The sequence below is a fragment of the Petaurus breviceps genome, unplaced genomic scaffold (assembly GCF_028583685.1).
Source record: "Petaurus breviceps papuanus isolate PSGF00001 unplaced genomic scaffold, PetGlider_PUasm1.0 185, whole genome shotgun sequence".
In the NCBI taxonomy this organism is placed as follows: Eukaryota; Metazoa; Chordata; class Mammalia; order Diprotodontia; family Petauridae; genus Petaurus; species Petaurus breviceps.
In genome coordinates this window covers 28,597,475-28,611,389 of record NW_027185797.1, presented here as the reverse complement: position 1 = coordinate 28,611,389, position 13,915 = coordinate 28,597,475, and the positions used below count along the sequence as shown (strand labels likewise).

Genomic DNA, 13,915 nt, shown 5'->3' with positions numbered 1-13,915 from the left:
CACACACACACACACACACACACACACACACACACACACACACACCAGCAGCAGCAGCAGCAGCAGCTCTCTCCTCATCTCATCCTGAGTTAGGCAAAATTTCCACTCCCTTTTGGGTTAGCTTTTCCTCTCAGAATCTCAAATCATGTCCTTAGTGGTTTGTACTAAAATACTTCTAAATGGTCATGTAATGTAATAGCAATTTCAAATACTATAAAGTATTTTTTAAGTATTAAATAAAAGCACAGCAGACTAAATATGAATGGAAGCATTGGGGTTCAATTTCTTTTTCTCCTTCCCCTCATCTCCTTAGAGAAGGTCTGGGAAGTAAAGGAGTTGGGGAATTTTCCCAGAATGTCATCTTGGGAAGTAGAGGGGAGAAGGTAGTGAGTGGTCACCAATCATCTCAGCAGCTATGATCCACTCTGCTCAGTCTGCTGGTGTCTACTCTCTTCTCTTCCTAGCTTCAGGCACCCTCCACCATGCCACAAATTCTCCATTCTGCATGTTTCCTCTGTTTTCTTTTGAAGAGACCTCCCATTCCTTGCTTCCTCACCAGCATGGCTCACCATCTTGTTCTTATGTTCTAGCAATATGGCTTCTCAGCAGAAGTTTCCCCAACTCAAAAGCCCCAGAAACTTTGAGCACATGGGTAGTACCTGCACACCAGCATCTCTACCCCCAACAACACATCTGGTGGAGGGCTCACAAAAGGACATCTCAGAACTAAAAACATTCACCGAGCCAGGTTCAAAGAGCTGACTGCCAAGAGTGTATGAACACACAAAGCTTAAAGAACATGCATGTGAATTGCTTTTAAATTACTCCTACAGGTCCCTTCCCAGTTATCCTGTTATGAGTCATCTTCTCCCATTAAAATCTAAGTTCCTTGAAACCATGGACCATCTTGCCTGCTTGCATTTACATTCCCAGAGCTTAGCACAGTGCCTGGCACACAGCAATTGCTTAATAAATGCTATTTTTCATGGTCATCCAACAAAACTTGGATCTGCTAATGTTCTCCAGAAAAGGATGGAAGCTGCAGTCAGACAAATTTAGCTTGAGTGAAACAAAAACTTTCTGACAATCAGAGCTGGTCCTAATCAAGAATGGGTGGTCAGAGAAGGCAATGAGCTCCTCATCCCTGGAGGTCTTCAGCCATGCTGGATGACTCCTTGTTAGGTGTGTTACTCAGGTAGAATATTACCCTACCACATGGCTCCTGGGGGCCCTTCCAGCTCAGCAATCATGTAGATGTTATTCAGATTATCTCTGAAATCTCCCAAGTATTAACTTATGTTTATGCCTTTTTTAAAATGTCAGACTCATTTCCCAACATACCACCTCCTCACCTTGAATCCTCCCTTGTGTCAAAGGAAAAACTGAACAAAATAACAATAACTGACCATCAGATAGCACTTTCCCTTGGGAAGTACTTTATATGCATTGTATTCTGGTCTTTGACTAGGGAATCCAACCAGTTCACAGATGAATAAACACAAGCTCAGGGCGGCTAGGTGCAATGAGTAAAGAGCCGGCCCTGGAGTCAGGAGGACCCGAGTTTGGTTCTGGCCTCAGACACTTAACACCCACACCCACACACACAAAAACTAGCTGTGTAACCTTGGACGAGTTACTTAACCCCAATTGCCCTCCAAAAGGCAAAAAACAAAACCACAAGCTCTAGCAGCTCAAGATTGGCACAAAGTATTGGCACTAGGAAGAACACATAGAGTGGTAGCATTATCTTCCTTGTATTATAGTCAATGGAGTTCAGTCAAGAAGAGTCCTTGGACAACTCATTATCCTGTATTGTTTTTTCAGGTTTTGTGTTTCCTGGACTCTTGGGAAGAGTAGAATGATTGGGTGGGTTTGGATTATTTTTTTTTTTTTGATGAATAGGAGTGCATGCTCATCTTCTGAAGGTTCACTAAAAGTATCTTCAAGAACTCCAGCAGCAGCAGACAGGTTGGTGGGGATGATAGGTACTTCATCCTGTCCCCATCTGGTTTTCATTTAGCCCACTAGGTCTCTATATTTAGAGAGTTCTCCATTTCACATGGCTTGGAGGTTATCTATTTAAAACATTGTTCTTGAGTTTTTCTGGGTCAGTGTATATTCAGGCAATTGTAAACAACAGTTTTGTCTACACAGATGTTCTCATTTCAGTGCTTGAATCTAAGTCTTCCAAACTCCAAAGCGAGCTCTAGTACTGGCTCGTTCTGCCCTTCACATACATACACACATACATATATGTGTATACACATATGTATGTATGTTTATGGTACTCCCTCCACCAATGTAAATCAGCAACTTATTTGTAACTTAAAGTCTTAAGAGACTTGCTTAGGAACAGAGAGGATAAATCCCTTTCCCATGGTCACCTAACTTTTAGGTACTGAGGCAAAAGTTGAATCTGGGACTTTCTGATCCCAAGACTGGTCCTCTATGTACTACACAATTCTCCATGTGTTAATAAACTGTTGTCTCTTCACTCACTCTTCTAGATTCCTTAGAATCCAGTTTCCAACCCCAACATTTCACTAAAATTGCTCTCCCCCAAGTCACCAATGATCTTGCAATGGCCAAGTCCAATGGCATTTTCTCAGTCCTCATTCTTCTCAATCTCTTTGCAGCCTTTGACACCGTTGATCATCATCAACATCGTCATGGTCATCATTATCATCACCACCACCGCCATAGTAATAGACAGCAACCTACTATGTGCTGGGCACCATGTTAAGTAATTTATAAATATCATCTCATTTGATCCTCACAAGAACCCTGGGAGGTAAGTGCTATTATGACCCCCATTATTACACTGTTATCACCCCTTCCTTGATACTCCCTTCTCTTTAGGTTTTCAGGACACTGATATCTCCTGGCTCTTTTCCTACCAATCTGTCTGATCCTTCTCAGTCTCCTGAGACCCTCCTGGATGCCCATCTAGGTCATATCCCCTAACCATCAGTGTTCCATAGGGCTGTCCTGGACCTTCTTTTCTACTCTCTATTGCTTCACTTGATGATCTCATCAGATCCCATGAATTTAACTACCATTTCTATGTGATGATTCTCAAATCTACCTACTCTTCCCCAACCACTCTGCTGACCTCCAGTCTCCCATTTCCAACATCCTTTCAGACATTTCAAATTGGATGTCCAGTAGACAGTTTAAATTCAAAATGTCTAAAATTGAACCCATTATCTTTCCCTCTAAACCCTACCCTCCTCCAAACTTCCCTGTTACCTCCAAAGATACCACTGTCCTCCCAATCCCCAACAGGCTAATAACCTGGGTATCATACTTAACTCTTCACTCTCTCACCAAATCCTACTGTCTGCCCCCATTTTCCAACCTGTTGATTTCACCTTTGCAATATCTCTCAAATACAGCTCCTTCTCTCCTCTGATATTGCCACCACCCTCATGCCTTCTGGTGGGTTGGCTTGCCTCAAGGCTCTCCCCTCTCCAATCCATCCTCCATATGGCCACCTGAGTGATTTTCCTAAAGTGCAGATCCAACCTGGTCACTGCCTCCCCCCCAATCAAAGAACTCCAGTGGCTCCCTATCCCTCTGGGCTCAAATACATTATCCTCTGTTTAGCACCCAAAGACCCTCAGAAAAAAGCACAGAAACCTTTCCCTCATCTTAGACCATATGCCCCACCACCTACTCTTCAATCCAGTAACACTGGCCTCCTGGCTATTCCACAAACAAGACCCTCTATCTCTCACCTCTGGAAATCCACTCTGCTGCCCCCTACCTGGGATGCTTTTCCTCCTCTGTCCACGAGTTTCCCTGGTTTTCTTTTAAGTTCTAACTCAGAACTTTTCCAGGAAGCCTTTCCTGACCCCTCTTAATTCCAGTGTTTTCCCTCTGTTAATGAGTTCCTATCTATCTGTCCTATTGATGTGACTTGGAGATTTCCTATCTATCCTGTATAGATCTTCTTGTTGTCTCCCCCATTAAACTGTGAGCTTCCTGAGGGCAGAGACTAGCTTTGACCTCTTTTGTATCCCCAGCACTCAGCCCTATTCCTGGCCGATAGCAGGCACTTAAAATGTTTGTTAACTGATTGCATTAGACCCTTCATCCCACTAGATCTTTGTTCCTGCTTAAGCTAGTTTAACATCTCCCCAGCTCCCCAAATAGAGCACTGTCCTTGGGACTCAGACAACCAGTGATTCATGGAGGCTTGTGTGTTCTGCTAACTTCCCAAAAGGAAGTTCAAGGCTGTAAGTTAATCTTTGCAAGACTAAAGGCTTAAAAGCATCTGAAAAGACCATTGAAGGTCAGAATTTGCATATTGATCCAACAGTGTGTTTATTCTCTAACAAACACGTAATTAACTTTGCTTTTATTGAATTTTGGTTCATGACCCATTTTATTTGTCATACTTTCTTTCGCTGGTAATTCCAGTGAAGTGTGGGGGACAGATGTTAGCTAAGAGGAAGGCAGGCCTGCTAATCTATTTGGATTGCCCAGATTTAAGAGACTAAACATCGATGCCATTGGCAGCACTGATCAGCAGCTGTGTTCCAGTCTGATAATATCCCTCTGGCTCTAAGAAGCCTCACAAAGAAGATCTGCTCTGGCCAAAAAGTTATGATATATTGCAGAGATATGAATGACCTCCCAAATGGAGCAGGCATCATAGTACTCGTGGGCTGAAAAATCCTCTGAGGGGCAGTCACATAAATCCTGGCCTTAGTCGAATCACAGACTCCAAACTGGAAGGAAGAATCAAGAACACCTATTCTAATGTTCTCATATTTACTTTATATTTATTCTGCATACATACATATTTTTGTTTCCCCCTTTGGTACACAAGCTACATGAGAGGAGGGATTGTTTCATGCTTTGTGGTTGTGTCCCCATGCCTGGCACATGGGTTTTACTTAACACAGCCTTTTGGGGTTAATGTGACTTGGAGATTCACTCCTATTTATTCTCCAAATGTCTCCTGCCTCTGAATTCATGAAAGTGACCATCGTTCACTCACCCCCAACGCACACACTGGCAATATACTCCAGGCTTTCTCATCTCTCCTTGGTAAAATTCTGCATTTCTTTCAGGACAAAGCTCAGGCACCTCCTTTTCCATGCAGGCTTCTCTGATTCTCACCAATTCGAAATGCTTTCTCTCTTATAACTTGATTTCCTTGATTAAATATACCATAGTTCTATTGGGCTCTACTTTGGGGGGGGGTGGAGAGGGTTGGAGGGAAGTACCAGAAATTTTCATATATTTCTTTTACCTGATTTCATTAGTAAGAGTTTGACTAAAGCCTTTTTCACATATTCATTAATAGGCAATCTGACTGAATTGACCCAAGACCCCAGAATGTCCAAGTCTGAAAGGAAAAGGTGGCCAGGCTGAACCAACATGCCAAAGAATCCCTGCCGCCTTTTCTCCGTGATGTTATATGATATTGGATTTAATTGGGGGGATTGGGGCGGGGGGAGGACAGAGGTATTTCCACAGAAGTTTCTTCCAGGTCCAACAGTAAGTACCATAAGGACTTGGCCTCACCCCTCCTAACTCGTCCCATGGGAGCCTGGGCTTTCCTCCACTCCTCCTTGGGAATCTTTCACAGGGTTTGGCCACTTCTAGTGGTGGCCAGGCTTGCCCAGGACATTTGAGTCATAGCTGTCTGCCTGAAAATGGGGCAGATCAGGACAATGCTGGCTCATAAGTTTCTCCCAGCTCCATTATACAATCTAGTCCTTCGGTGGAATTCTCCTTGGGAAAGAAAGGAGGAAAGGAGTCTTCCTTAATGTACACTTCATCCACCTCTCGGTGGGTTCCTCTGACTCTGATCAATGTTTGACCAGAAAAGTTGTACAGGCTGGACTCACTTGCATGTCAAGGGGAGGTGCCCTTCTGGGAAAAACCACTGCAGAGACACCCTCCAGTCTGATACTGCCAGACCTTCCAGGTCTATAGAAAAGGGTGGGGACTGTGGTGGTGGTGGTAGGGGGGGTTCTTTCATTTTTATATCTATCCCCACAACTTACCCAGAATGGCCTCCTCAGAAATTCTTCTTCCATTGAATCCAAGAGAACCCAGTTAATGAGTGAGAGTCCCCAAGATTTTAGCTGTGGGATATTTAATAAAGAATGAAGCAGGGGTGGTTGTCCAGGGACATGTCCATCTGTGCTGTGCTCTGGTCAGACATTTCTGGACTAATGTGCTCAGGGCTAGGCACCACATTTCAGGAGGAACCTTGGAGAGTACCCCTGGTTTTTCAGTGCTAGAAGTGACCCTAAGGATGGCAGGGTAGCCAAAGTAGTGAAAAGATCAAAGATTTAAGAGCTGGAAGGAATATTAGAGGTCATTGGGTACAATCCCCTCATGTTACAGATGAGAAGACAGAGACCCAGAGAAATAGCTAGTGTCTGAGGGGATACAAACTCCGTATTCTGTCCACTTGAAAGAATGTGCTAATATGAACCTCATTTGAACAGAGCAGAGGTGCTTAGTCTAGAGAAGACCAATAGGGTACATGATCATTGCCATCAACTATTTGAAAGATTTTCCCACTGAAGAGGAATTAGGCTTGGCCCTTGGAGAGGCACAGCCAGTTGCAAATGTGCAAATTTAGCCTTAAAGAGGAAAATCTTCCTGGCAATTAGAGCTGTCCAAAAGGACAAGAGGTGGAAGATTCCCCTTATAAAAGTCTTCAAGCAAAGTCTGACATTGACCCAAGGTCCAATGAGATTATTCATATAAAACTCTTTGTAAACCTTAAAGTACTGTACCATTATTATTTTTCACTCTGAATCAGCTTTTTACACACATCTTCCCCTGCTTCTCTGAATCCCTCAGTTTCATCATTTTAAGGGCATACTAATGTTCCATTGTATTCATACACCATAAATTGTTCAGCCATCCCATAACCTATGGACACCAACTTTTTTCTGGTTGTTTTTTTAAGCACACACAAAAAATGCTGCTATGAATATTCTGATAAATGGGGCCATTATTTCTTGTCTTTGACCTTGGAGCCTATGCCCAGCAGTGGGACTGCTGGGTTAAAGGGTATGAACATTTTATTCAATTCCAAATTGTTTTCCAGAAGAGCTGAACTAATTCACAGCATTTCTGGTGGCTTTTAGGAGCAATTCAGAGCTTGTAAAGGAACTCAATGCAAAAGTGTGATCATCCCATGACAACTCAGAACTCAGAAAAGTTCAGGGACATATTTGAAAGACAACATACATCAGTCCCCCCTCTTGCTCCCATCCTTCTGGTGACTTTTATCCCTAAAAACTCTGTTAATGGAACTGAGAACCTCTTGCGCTATCCCAGTTCTCCATTCAAAACATTCTATTCCAATCCAATAGAAGATGATTATACTAACTGTATACTATGTACTAGACACTGTGCTTGGGGCTAAGATTCCAAGACAAATGCCAAGGAATCCCTACCCTCAAGGAGCTTACATAGTGGGGGGGGGGGGGTGTGGAAAGACAAAGTGGAAACAAAAAATGTTCCTTCCTTATAATTTGAAAATTAAAAGAACCCTGGTGACTTCTCAAGAAAGATTTCCCACTGGAAGGATCCTAAGAACTGGAAGTGAGAAGGAATTTTATTTCAAGTGTAAAGGGGATGATTAGAGGCATCCCTTGATCAGGGGAATGCCCCTGAAGCTAGGCATGGGCTGTCTGGGGCTCTGAGAATGAACATGCTCTGTTTCAGCATAAAAGGCTTTGTGTTTTGGATGACAAATTGATCGCTTATGAGGTGTTCCATCTAAGTGACCATGAAGGACCTTACAACCAATCAGTCAATAAACATGAAGCACCTACTATGTGCCAGGCAGTCCTAAACTGTGGGAATACTTGAATCCCTCATTAGACTGTAAGCTCCTTGAAGACAGGGAAGAAGCTTACAATCTAATGAGGGATTCAAGTGCATAAACATACACCAAGCAAGCTAGAGACAGGATGAACAGGAAAAGCACTGAAATTAAAAGGCAAAGACTTCCTGTAGAAGGCGACAAGTTTAGTTGGGACTTAAAGGAAGCCAGGGACGTCAGTAGTTGGAGCAAAAGAGGGAGAGTTTCAGGCACAGGGGACAGCAGAGAAAATGCCCAGAACCAAGAAATGGATTGTCTTGTTCATGCAACAGTCAAGAGGTCAGGGTCACTGGATGGAAGAGTACAGGTCAAGGAGTAAAGTATAAGAAGACTGAAAAGGTCTAGGAAAGAAAAATATATGTGTATAGATCCATACATACATACACACATACATATGTAATGTACATACATTCACATACACATGTAATATATCTGTATTGTGTATATGCGTGTGTGTATGCGTGTGTGCGTGTGTATTTTGGGGACTCTCGCTCCAGCTTTGGGCATTTCCTCTCTCTGCCCCCTGTGCCTACATTATTCTCTCTCATCTCTACTCCTGGCTCCCCGGGCTCCCTTCAGACACCATCCAAATCTCATCTTCTATAGAAACCTTCCCTGCTGCTCTTGTAATTCTGGTGCATTTCTTCTGCTGGGTATTTCCTATCTCTCCTGCCTACAGTTTCTTTGCACATGGTTGTTCCCATGTCCTCGACCCGCATTGGACTGTGAGTTTCTTGAGAGCAGACACTGTCTTTTGGCTTTCTTTGTGTCCTAGCACTTAACACAATGCCCGGTTTGTGGCAGGGATTTAAGAAATGCTTATTGACCGACTCTGCCTATTCTCCCTTGGACTTTGAGCAGAGGAGGAGAGGATTTCTCTTTCTCTGCCCAGTGTGGTGGTGGCTATGAGCACACAGCAATAAAAGCAGGTGTTTGCCTAAGCAAACTTGATTCTGTACATCCAGTCTCTGGCTGCTTCTTCTGTTTTTATGGATCATTCTCTGAGCCTGGGTCACCCATCAGCAATTCTGAGAAATGAGTAAAGAAGCAGCAACATCAGGAAATGCTACCAGGAGGACTCCCTAGTCAACACACCCATTCAACGGCCTGGCTTGCCAGGAGCGCCAGGCCTGAGAGTTAGGTGGATAACACAAGTCAGAGATGGAAATGAACTCTCTGTTTAGCAGCTCCTACAAGATTGTTTTTGCCTCCTGGGAGAATATAGGTTATGGATGATGGTTAAATGACTCCTTAATATTTTAATTGTAACAGTGATTGGGCAGCCCATTTGTAACGCGGATATATACTAGATGTGAAAATGCCCCATCCTACAATGCCTCATCTTCAGAGAGACCATAATTCCACCTTTGTGGGTTATGCAGTGGGAGGTTGGCAGTGCCTGGGCACTCACTCCCTTGCTTTCCTAACTTCAAGAGGGGTATTGGACTGGAATCACAACTTTTACACACCAGCTAGTTGAAGCCTGTGGCTATGACCTTTGGGTCAAGGATAAAAACTACTCTGCCTCATCCCTCTAAATGACTTTCTCTTGTGCTTCCCTTGACCAGAAGGTATATGGGGAGAGGGAAGTAGTGCCACCCATAAGTACCAAGAAGTAGTGGGCACACCATATGCTTATTACACCCAAGACAGCCACAGACATTTACCAAAGGCAGCAGGTTCGATAGTCATCTAGGAAATCAGACAGATGCTTTTAGGAGATAGAATACACCCAGAAAACCAGGGTGACTTAGGAGCGAGATGGAATGTTAACTCAGCTAGGGAAAGATTTGACCCAGTGATTCCAATCTTGGCAGTCGGGGGCTATTGGCACTGGGAACTCAGGGGTGGAACATTTTCCCTCCGTGCTAGCAGTTTTCCATTCACCCTTCAAAGCCCACACCTTGCCTCTTTTTCCTCTATCACTCTCCTTCCTCTGTTTCTCTTTCCAGTCAATCAGGAGTCATATCTTCCAATAGGTCCAACTTAACTTAAATCAGGATCCCTTAGGGCTCCCCAGTCAGGTCAGAGCTAACACAGGCAGGTACTCAATCTAACTTGAACAACTGTAAAGGACGCTTTCAACATTATTATTTCCAAATGTTTCCAGAGAACCCTGGTGACTGAGAGACTCCCATGCAGACTGACCTTACTTGTGGTTTCAAGGCACATTCTGAGAGTCTCTTCTACTCAAGCCAAATCCTTGCTCTCTGATTATTTAAACAAATACATTGCAAAGTGGTTTAGAGCCACTGTATTGTCTATTAATTATCAGTGAGCACAGAACCTACCCAGTTTCTTCTCCAACTAACTCTCACCATTAATAAATATTTATTGAACCAAGAGGAGGGACCAGAGACCTCACAGAATCTATAATAAGCACAGCTCCAGCTTCCCAGCTCTGACGAGAGGATCTGCATTTCATTAAAACAACAATAAATGTTGCCAGGAAAGGTGATGCAGTGGATAGAGCTGCAGTCCTAGAATCAGAAAGGCTGAGTTCAAATCCAGCCTCAAACAATTCTTAGCTGTATGACCCTGGTCAAGTCACTTAACCTCCGTTTGCCTCAGTTTTCTCATCCATAAGAGGAGGGTGATAACAGCACACACCTCTCTGGCTTGTCATGAAGAGCGAGTGACATAATTCTTGTAAAGTTCTTAGGGAAAGGGTGAAGGATGCTAAGCTCACCCCTGCATGCATGTCAACACCAACTAACATCCACTGGGAGCTTTCTTGACAGGACCAGGGGGAAAAGTTGAACCATGAAGGTTATTCCTGCACTTAGAAAATACATTTTATCACACCCCTGTTTCTTGCCATATGTTCCAAGTCTATCACCCTCCTGGCCTCTTATTCCCTACCACTAATCCAAAAGGACCCAGTGCTACTAAAAGTCAGACATTCGAGGCAACCCTGTGAAGTAAATGTTATCATTATTCCATTTTACTGATGAGGAAAAAAACACTGAGAGAAGTTGGATGAATGACTTCACCAGGGTCACACTGCTAGTAGTGTCTGAGGCACAATTTTAATTCAGGTCTTCCAGATGGCAAGTTCAACACTATCTTGCTGGTTCAAAAAAGATACACACACACACACGCACACACATATAATACACATATATATGTACTCAATATTTGTATTTAGAAACTATATTTTTTAAGTCACAGAATAATCAATTTGGAGGGGATGTGGAAAAATAGACATGCTAATACAGTATTGGTAGATCTATGCATTGGTCCAATCATTCTGTAAAGCAATTTGGAATTATGTTTTTAAAACAGTGATAAACATGTCAATACCCTTTGATCAAGAAAGCCCACTGCTAGTCATATATTCCAAGGAGGTAAAAAGAAAAAAGGAAAAAAAGATCCCATACACACCAAAATATTCATAATATTCTTAAGTAAAGAACTAGGAATGGGGTAGATGACCATCTGTTGGGGGATGGCTAAACAAATTATGTTCTATGAATATAAATGGAATATCATAGTATTGAAAGAAATGACAATATAAAGAACTCTGAAACATAAAAAGACATTTGAATTGATTCATAGTGAATTAGGCAGAAACAAGAAAACAATGTATGTAAAGGCTACAACCATGTAAATTTTATAAAAAGTGAAACTGACCAACCCTGGTGATGGATGAGAGTTGAAAAAAAAATGCAGCACCCTCCCTTCATTTCAGAGATGGAGGAGGTATGAGTGCAGAGTCCAGGGGTGGGGACCCTCTAGGTCCTCAAGTGCAACCCTTTGATTGAATCCAAATTTCAGAGAGCAAATCCCCTCAATAAAAGGATTCATTTTGTAAAACTTGGACTCAATCAAAAAGCCACACTCAAGGACCTAGAAGGCCACATGTGACCCTGAGGCTTCAGGTTCCCCACCCCTGTTGCAGGCTATTACTTATACCATCAGATGTGACTAATGTATTGGTTGATTTTGCTCTCCCTTTTCATTCCTTTTTAATTTTTTGTTACAAGAGATGGCTCCCTGTGTAGGAAAGGGAGGGAGATATTCAGAATTGAAGACGAGATGAATACAAAAGATATCCATAAACAATTTTACAGATAAGTAAAACTTCTCCAAGGTTCAGAAGGCTTGAAAACAAGTAACCATTTATTCTCTAGTAGAAACATGTGTCTGAAAATCTCTCAAAGGTATAGCGGATATTTCCCCTAAAAGACCCTTTGTCATGACTTTCAAATGTTTAAAACAACAATGACAACAAATCCACCCCCAAGAAACAATTCTAGAAAAGTACTAAAAGGGTCGCTCTGAGAGAGCAATGGCAAAGGAGCAGAGTAGCCTTCTGACCCAGAAGACCAGGGTGCCTACTGCCCAAGGGGTTCACCCAAAGCTAGAGAAGACCCAGTGAGGGCCCAGGAGCATCATCACACAGGTCTCAGTGATGGTTATCACGAAGCTCAGAAGCTGGCCGGCCCATCAGCACATATTGCCCTCGGCAATCATCACCAGATCAATACCAAGGTCCGTGACAGCCCGCCAAGCAGGCAGAGATTTCCTGCCCACTCAGGTCATTTGCAGTTCACATGTTCTAAGCCTCCCCCTGAGCCACCCTGTGTCACTGGACCATCACTAGAGCTCAGCCAGGTTACTCCAGGCAGATACAAGCTATCAGATGACTGCCCACTGTTGACAGTTCAAATACACTCAGAAAGCCTAAAACATGTTGATTTTCTATGAGCTGCAATCCCATTTTTACTAGCAGAGGAGGTATCGTTAAAAGGTAAATGCATTTTGAAAGGTAGGCTATAAAAAGGCTTTCTGTCACAAACCATTTCTAGGCTTGGCAGTGCTGAGAAGAAAAGGTAATATCATTGGGCATTCATCTGATTGAATTTGTCACTGCTAGAAAGGAGAAGGGGCTTTTGGTCAAGATTGGAACCTAAATGGAGTTTGCAGTTGCTGCAATCTGATTTTGCAACTCATTTAACTGAGGCAGCTAGCAAAGGAACAGGGCAGCAGCCTACCTGCATCCTGGACTCCCAAGAACATGTCCAGAGGTAATCCCAGCAGCTTTCTATTCTCTGGTCATTATAAGTCTTTTACTAAAAGAGCCTCTCTTTTCACTATTAATCAGGCCACCCGCCCAGTCCATCAGAGGGCCTGTCACCAGGACTGCCTCTCTCCCAAGGCAGGAGAGCTCAGGTAGAGCTAGGAAATATTGAAGTGACCTTACCTTTACCGGAAAACACATCCATCTCCCCTTTCCAATGTTCCTGGACAGCAGGAGAGAAGCCCAGCAAATGGAGCCTGTTTTAAATGGTTTCCCTTTACATCCATAACTAATTTAGCAACTGTTTGTCTTGCTTGTTTTACTCTAATGACCAGTGACTGAGTATTTAGCTTCTTTCCAGGAATCTCTGGGAACACAAGAGATGGCCCTGCTTATGACATGTGACTGATTTATGGCTGTTGTGGGCCAAATCCTAACAGGCAAGACCCATGGCTAGCTTCATTATTTCAGGCTTGGACTCGGCCCAAAGTGTATTAACTCTCTGTATTTTTCTTTATGGCAGGGTTTTTTATTAACAATTGCTTCAAATTGGAAAATAGCTCCATAGTTGGGGGAGAGGGGATTGTAGTGTTCATCCTGGGCACTTGTAGCATTTATCCTGGGGGGAGGGGAGGTGTTGGTGCAGCTTTCATCCTGGGGGCTTGTTGTAGCATTTTTATGGGGGGGGGGTGTTGTTTTCGCATTTATTTGAGGGAGTTGATGCAGCATTCATCCTAGGGGGTTGTTGTGGCACATCCTAAGATTAGGTGACTTGCCAAAGATCACATAGCTGTCTCTGGGTAGGTAGTGTCTGTGGTAGGATTTGAACTGAGGTCCTCCTGACCCCAGATCCAGAACTTTATTTACTCCATCATTTAAAGATGGCTGAAACATCCTCTAAAATCCCATCCAGATCTAAAATCCTAAGATCCTATGATCTTAGAGGAAAAGACAGAGAAATCATTTCTCTGCAGAGATCTTCCAATCTCCCTTTCTCTGAAGCACAACCTAACATGCACAGGGTAGTT

The 13,915-nt window shown here is 43.2% G+C and overlaps 1 long non-coding RNA gene across 1 annotated transcript in view; it reads right to left on the bottom strand.

Moving 5' to 3' along the window:
* LOC138161490 (uncharacterized) overlaps window positions 1–13,225 on the bottom strand; it is a 38,537-nt gene extending 25,312 nt beyond the window's left edge. The window contains exon 1 of the long non-coding RNA XR_011168386.1: window positions 13,071–13,225. This is a non-coding gene — a long non-coding RNA (uncharacterized lncRNA). The remainder of the gene's footprint in view (window positions 1–13,070) is intronic.
* Window positions 13,226–13,915: the final 690 nt, after the last annotated feature.